The sequence below is a fragment of the Arachis ipaensis genome, chromosome B9 (genome assembly GCF_059453495.1).
Source record: "Arachis ipaensis isolate K30076 ecotype BB chromosome B9, ASM5945349v1, whole genome shotgun sequence".
NCBI lineage: Eukaryota > Viridiplantae > Streptophyta > Magnoliopsida > Fabales > Fabaceae > Arachis > Arachis ipaensis.
Window position 1 is genome coordinate 66,100,168 of NC_142444.1, and position 7,912 is coordinate 66,108,079.

The 7,912-nt window shown below is 37.6% G+C and overlaps 1 non-coding gene and 1 pseudogene across 1 annotated transcript; one reads left to right on the forward strand and one right to left on the reverse strand.

The window, feature by feature from the left end:
- Nucleotides 1-5,360: 5,360 nt before the first annotated feature.
- Nucleotides 5,361-6,452, forward strand: LOC148544917 (uncharacterized; annotated as a pseudogene).
- LOC148544918 (small nucleolar RNA R71) lies at nucleotides 5,946-6,052 on the reverse strand. Its single transcript, XR_015900381.1, has one exon. It is a non-coding gene; the product is annotated as a small nucleolar RNA R71 (small nucleolar RNA).
- Nucleotides 6,453-7,912: the final 1,460 nt, after the last annotated feature.

A 7,912-nucleotide genomic window follows, 5' to 3' on the forward strand; every position in this document is an offset into this window, starting at 1 on the left:
CGATCTTCTTATCATTGCTTTCACCATCAATTTAATGTTTTCTTTATTTTCCTTTTATGTGTTTTAAACAATCAACCAACCTTTCTATCCGCCTGACTAAGATCTACTAGATAATCATAGCTTGCTTCAAATCACAATCCTTGTGGGATCGACCTTGACTCGCTCAGGTATTACTTGGACGACCCAGTGCACTTGCTGGTTCAGTTGTGTGAAGTGTAATTCCGCGCACCAAGTTTTTGGCACCGTTGCCAGGGATTTTTCAAATTTGGAGAACTAACGGATTATTTTGTTGCTTAGATTCGGTATTGTCTTTAATTTTGTTTGAGTCTTTTAATTTCTTTTTTCGAAAAAAAATCAAAACTTTTTCAAAAACCCTGTACTTTTCTTTATCAATCTTTATCTTTGGTTTGAGTCTTTTGTTCTTGTTCTTGTTGAATTTTCGAATTTCTTGAGTCTTTTTTCTAAAAAATTTCAAAAATAGTGTATTTTCTTTGAATCTTGTGTCAATCTTTAAGTTTGGTGTCTTCTTGTGTTTTTTCTTTTAAAATTTTTGAAATTGGTATCTTTGGTTTTCAAAATTTTTAAGTTTGGTGTCCTTTGCATGTTCTCTATTTTCTTTGAATTCTTTAAGTTTTGTTCTTGGTGTTCTTCTTGATCTACAAATTCTTCTTGTTTTCCTTTTTGTTTTGATCTTTAAAATTTTTAAGTTTGGTGTCTTTAGGTGTTTCTCTTTGAAATTTTCAAAAATTTAGAGTCTTAGATCTAAAAATTTTAAGTTTTGTGTCATTTAGTTGTTTTTCTCTTTCTTCATTAATTCAAAAAAATAAAAAATTATCTTTTCTATATTTTTACTTTAATTTTCGAAAATCATCAAAAAGATTTCAAATTTTAATTTCAAAATTACTATGTTATCTTATCTTAGTTTTTAATTTCAAATTCAAATCTTTTCAAAATAAAATCTTTTCAAAAATCATATATTTTTAAAATTACTATCTTATCTTTCTATCTTTCTTTAAAATTCAAAAATCTTATCTTATCTTATTTCAAATTCAAATTTAAAAAAAAATTTCAATTTCAAAATTTAAAATTTAAAATTTCAAAATCAAATCTTTTTCAAATATTTTTCAAATTCTTATCTTATCTTTTCTAATTTCAAATTTTAGATCAAATCTTTTTTAAATCTTTTCAATTTCTTATCTTATCTTTTCAAATTTCAAATTTTAAATTTAAATCTTTTCTAATCTTCTATCATATTTTGTTTTCAAATCTTTCTTAATTAGTTAGTTGTTTTCTCTTTCTTCTTTTTCAAAATTTCCTAACTAATTATTCTCTCTCCTAATTTTTGAAAATATCTTCTCTATTTCTCTATCTTCTTTTTCAAAATACATTATTTAATTTTCAAATCTTTTTAGTTAATTAATTTTTATTTTCGAATTTAATTAATAAATAAAAATAAAAACAAAAATATTTTCTCTTTTTACTTCTAACTTTCAAATTCTTCTTACCTTTTATTCGAATTCTTATTCTCTCACTTCTATCTTCATTATTCTTTTCTTCCTTCTTCACATCTCACAGGGAGTCCTCTGTTCTTGAACATAGAGCTCTCATTCTTCTTCTTTCTTTTTTTTCCTTATTTAGGAGCAAGAACAGAGATAAATAACCTCTCTTAATCCTGACCCTGAACCTAAGAGGACTCTAAAGAGGCATTTACAACAAGTTAAAGCACAACACTCCGAAAGAAACTTCTCAAAAAATTTCAAACAAGAAGCTGAAGACATGGCAGACAATGCTAATAATGAAGGAGATGTAAGAAGGGTTGGGAAAAAGAAGGTGAATCCCTCTATGAAGCTTGGAAAAGGTACAAGCAACCGATCAAGAGGTGTCCTTCTGATATGCTCTCAGAATGGTCTATCTTAGGCATCTTCTATGATGGTCATTCTGAGATGTCCAAAATATCATTGGAAAACACTGCAGGTGGATCACTTCACTTGAAGAAAATGCCTGCAGAAGCAAGAGAACTCATTGAGATGGTTGCAAACAACCAATTCATGTACACTTCTGAGATAAATCCTGTGAATGGGGTCCCTCAGAAGAAAGGTGTTCTTGAAGTAGACACTCTAAATGCCATATTGGCTCAGAACAAGATCTTGACCCAGAAGTCAACATGATCTTTTAACATTTGACTGGAATGCAAGCTGCAGCTGGCAGCACTCAAGAAGCTTCCTCTGAAATAAAAGCTTATGATCCTAATCAACCCACTATGGAAGAGGTGAATTACATAGGAGAACCCTATGAAAACACCTACAATCTCTCAGAGAGGAACCATCCTAACCTTTGATGGAAGGATAAATAGAAGCCTCAGCAAGGCTTCAATAATAATCAAGTTGGAACAACCCAGAATAGGTTCAACAATAGGCCACCATTCCCATCTTCTCAAGGTAATATGGAGACTCCTAAGCAGAGCCTTTCTGACTTAGTCACTATAGTCTCCAACCTCTCTAAGACCACTTATAGTTTCATAACTGAAACAAGGTCTTCCATAAAAAATTTGGAGGTACAAGTTGGTCAACTGAGCAAGAGAATCCCTGAGACTCCTCCTGAAACTCTTCCTAGTAACACTGACGTTAACCCAAGAGAAGAGTGCAAGGCCATCACCACTGAGGATGAGGCCAAATTTGGAGAAACTCAGATGGCATTGAATGCCAGTGAGGAATACCTTACTGGGCATTCAATACCCAAACAGGAACTAAAGCTGGCGTTGAACGCCAATGAGGAAGCCCTCACTGGGTGTTCAACGCCTAAACTGGCAGGGAATCTGGCGTTGAATGCCAGTAAGGAAGGTCTTACTAGGCGTTCAATTCCCAAATTGGCAAAGGAACTGGCGTTGAATGCCAGTGAAGGGATGCATGATGGGCGTTCAATGCTGATGCCAAGGCATCTTAGGCTAGTTTCACTAGCCCTTTCCTTTTGATTTTATTAGGTTTTATGCACTTTCTTGAGCTATAAGTAAGCAATTGGGTTAAAAATTCATGTATTCCTAGATTCATTCAATCATGGTTACTTTGATGTAATTTCATGAGATTTATGCCATAATTACTTACGTGCTAAGAATGATGCGATCTCTTATGATTTAGCAAGGATTTGATGCATGTATTGCTTGATGATAGGTGAAGAATGGCATGGAAAGAAGCTGAAGAATGGCCATGGAAAGAAGGAGGAGAAGCAACGTTGGTGGCCAAAGTTGGACCACCAACTTTGCCTCAAACGTTGAAAGGAGAGGTAGAGCAAAAGCTCTGCATAAGTCTGGTGCCAACGTTGGAGGGAGCGTTGGCAAGCCAACGTTACCTCTAACGCTATTTGATACAGAATGCTTCCTGGAAACTGGAAAAATTGTGGCGACACGTACGCGTGCTCTACGCGCACGCGTGGATAGGCCAACGTTGGAGGGAGCGTTTCCAGTCCAACAATAAGTCCAACGTTCGCGATATATGGTCAAATTCCTGAATTTGGAAAGGTGCATCGATGCGCACGCGTACACGACGCGTACGCGTGAGCATGAATTGTGACAATCCACGCGCACGCATAGGTGATGCGTACGCGTGGATAGGCCAGCGTTAGAGGGAATGTTGCCACTCCTACGCTGGGGCCAACGTCTTCGATAGCCTTTCAAAATTTGGAATTGGGGAATTTGCATCCACGCGCACGCGTAGGTGATGCGCACGCGTGGATATACATTATGGTCCGAAACTCGCACATGCATAGGCAGTGCATACGCGTGAAGGGGTACAATGGTCCATCCACGCGTATGCGTATGCCACGCGTACTTGTGGATGAGCGAACATTGGCACCCCAACGTTGAGTCAAACGTTGATTGCAGCAACCAGAATCCATTTTTCCTAAAGAGCGTTTAACTCAACGTTTGCCCAAAAATGTTGACTCCAACGTTGATATCAGAATTGCACAATTAAGCACCTCTCTCTTTTCAACAGCATTGGGAGCCAATTAGATCAACTTCAACAGAGGCCAAAAGCCCAATTGAGATGACTTGAAGATCAATGGAAGAAGTGTATAAATAGCTAGAGTTTAAGTTGGTTTGGGGGGGCCTTACACACTGAGTACTGGAACTCTGCCCAAATTTACTTTCTCTGCACTTTTCACTTTTCAATTCTGTGATGTACTTTTCATTTCGATTTTCCATTCTTAGAGCTGTGAACAACTAAATCCCTTTCATTGGGTTAGGGAGCTCTATTGTAATTCAATGGATCAATAATAGTTTTCATCTTCTTCTTCTATCTTTTCTCTTGATTTTGTTAGAAAAGCTTTCGATCTTAATTCAATTGGATAGTTGTCTTGACAGAGAAGCTATTCATAATTGGGTTTCCTCTGATCCTTTAGAGAGGGATGAGGAAATCATGCTAGAAATGCTTTCTCACATTGGATTAGATTGGGGGTTGGATGGATATTGTGACATTTAATCCTACCAATACTTTGATCTATGAATTTGTGTGGTATAATCAGTGACCGAACTTCATCTCTTCCATGAGCAATTAAATCAAGACATTGGGCAATTGTTCAAGTTTAGAGAGATTGGTGAGCCAAGAGATTGGAATCCAATCATCTAAGATTGCCAAGCAAAGTCAATGAATACATTGATTGAGGAAGAGATGAAAATGATTTGATCCGGAGAATTCAATATCTCCTGAAACCAAATGAATCCCCTATTCTGATCTCACCCATTCTCTTTACATTATGCTTTTTAATTTGATGCTCAATCCCCATTCCCTTTTAATTTCTTGAAATTTAAGTTTCTACACTTTAATTACTTGCAATTTACTTTCTGTCATTTAGTTTATGCCATTTACATTATGCTAATTTACATTTCTTGCGCTTTAAGGTTCCCGCCAATTTACTTTCTGCAACCCCAATTTCAAACCTGATTCAGTTCAACTAGAAAATTTCTCCAATTAACGTTGATCAACCAACCAATCTTTGTGGGATTCGACCTCACTTTATAGTGAGTTTTTACTTGACGACAATCTGGTGTACTTGCCGATGGAAATTTGTTGAGAGACAAGTTTTCGTGACATCAAGTTTATGGCGCCGTTGCCGGGTATTGGTTTTGTATTAACAACCACTAAATTGGAGGATTACTATATTGAGCATTTTTTTAATTGAATTTCAATTTAAGCTGTTTACATTTACCTTTCTGCAATTTTTGCCGTTTCTCTTTATTTCTTTACCTTCCAGCAAAACTAATCCACTGACTCACTAACTGTTTGATTAATTGCCTAAATTGCTCTAACCGCACTTTTTCATTAACTGTGGAATCTTCACTTGCTGCTGTCTATTTTGTCACTTGTATGACAGGTAGAAGAGGGGTTTCAACCTCTTTTAACAGTGAACCAGAGAGAACCTTCCTTAGATTAAGGAGGGAAGCAAGAGGAAAGAAGGCTATTGGTGCGGAGTAAGAAGAGGAGGATCTAGGAATAGCTATGAAGGAAGATATGGAGACTCATCATCAGGGAGAAGTACATAATCATGCCAGAGAAGGAGCAGCCAATCATGCTCCACAAGAGAGACGAGTGCTAGGCTCTTACATTAACCCCAATCTTGGGAACTGTGGGAGTAGCATTCTCAAGCCAACAATTCATGCCAATAACTTCGAATTGAAGCCTCAACTCATCATTCTCGTCCAAAACAATTGTTCTTTCAGAGGAAGTGCCCAAGAAAACCCTAACCAACATCTCTCTACATTCCTAAGGATATGTGATACAGTAAAATCTAAAGGTGTTCATCTTGACACCTACAGATTACTATTGTTTCCCTTTTATCTAAGGGATAAAGCATCTAAATGGCTAGAATCATTTCCCAAGGAAAGCTTGACAATATGGGAAGATGTGGTGAATAAATTCTTGACAATATTCTACCCTCCTCAAAGAGTGAATAGACTGAGGACTGAGGTGCAGACTTTCAGGCAGCAAGAGGGTGAAACTCTATATGAAGCATGGGAGAGGTACAAAGATATGACAAGGAGATGCCCTCCTGATATGTTCAACGAGTGGGTGCAGATATATATTTTCTATGAGGGGCTGTCATATGAGTCAAAGAAAGCTGTAGATTACTCATCTGGAGGCTCCCTCAACAAGAAGAAGACTATAGAAGAAGCCATTGATGTCATTGAAACAGTGGCTGATAATGAGTACTTCTATGCCTCGGACAGAAGCAACAACAGAGGAGTTATAGAATTAAACCACATGGATGCAATTTTGGCCCAAAATAAGATGATCACTAAGCAACTAGCTGATTTGACCAAGCAGATGGAGAAGAATCAAGCTGCAGCCATCCATACTCAACCATCACCCCAAGGAGAGTTGGACACAAAGGAAGGAGTTAACTGGGAGGAAGCTAATTACCTTGGAAATTCATCTAGGCAAGCTCATGATCTATACTAAAAAACCTATAATCTAGGTTGGAAGAACCATCCAAACTTTGGGTGGAGAAACCAACAAAACCAAGGCTAAGATCACAAACCTCACAATCCTAACCAGTATACCCACCAACAATACCATCCAAGATCATATCAACACCCATACAACAATTCTTCCCAGCCACATACCAAACACAAAATAACCAGCCTCAACATCAAATTCCCAATCCAGCATTGAAGCTATGCCTGTAAATATGTGCAAGGAGTCTGAGGATATGAAAAATTCAAGGAAGAGGTGAAACTCAACTCGTAAAACCAAGATGCTACCATTCAAAAGCTTGAAGCACAAATTGGATACCTAACTAAGGCAAACTCAAAGGAGGAATGCAAAGCAATTACCCTCCGGAGTGGAAAGGAGCTAAATGAAACATCAAAGGAAACTCAAGAGAGGGAGACAGATGAGAGTCTAAGTGACAAGGAAGAGGCACAAACACATGCTCCCAAGCCACCGGAAGAAAAAAAAGTCTTAAGGCCATATGTCCCTAAAGCTCCCTACCCTCAGCGATTAAGGAAGAATGCAAAAGACAGCCAATTCTCCAAATTCTTGGAGGTGTTTAAGAGACTGCAGATTAACATTCCCTTTGCTAAAGCATTAGAGCAAATGCCACTCTTGCTAAGTTTCTGAAGGAATTAATGACCAAGAAGAAAAGTTGGAGGAATGATGAAACTGTGGTGTTAACTGAGGAATGTAGTGCTATCATCCAACACAAATTGCCTCAAAAATTGAAGGACCCAAGGAGCTTCCAAATTCCTTGCATCATAGGAGAAATCACAGTGGAGAAAGCCTTATGTGATTTGGGAGCTAGTATAAATTTGATGTCCTTAGCAATGATGAAAAGAATGAAGATTGAGGAAGCCAAACCAACAAGAATGGCCCTCTAATTGGCAGACCGATCATTTAAATTCCCTCATGGAGTAGTGGAGGATTTGTTGGTAAAGGTGGGAGACTTCATCTTCCCGGTTGACTTTGCGGTGTTGGATATGGAGGAAGAAGCCAAAGCTTTAATAATTTTGGGAATGCCATTTTTAGCTACTACTGGAGCCATTATTGATGTCCAAAAGGGTGAACTTACCCATAGGCTACATGATGAGAAAATGGTGTTTAATTTGTTCAGAGCCATGAGCTACCCACAAAAGTCACTAAGAGAGTGTATGAGGTTGGATGCAGTAGAAATTGTGGTGCAAGAAACCTTTGAAGAAGCACTTGAAGAAGTGGCAAAAGATGATTCCACATTAGATGTTGAGTTTGCAGATATCAAATCAGCTAAAGTGCCCATTCCAAGTGCACCAGAGGAAAGACAAAAAGAGAAGGAAGCACCCAAACTTGAACTAAAAGCATTGCCCCCTACTCTCAAGTATGCATACTTAGGAAGTGATGAAAGTTATCCAGTAATCATCAATTCTGCCCTTAGTCAAGAACAGGAA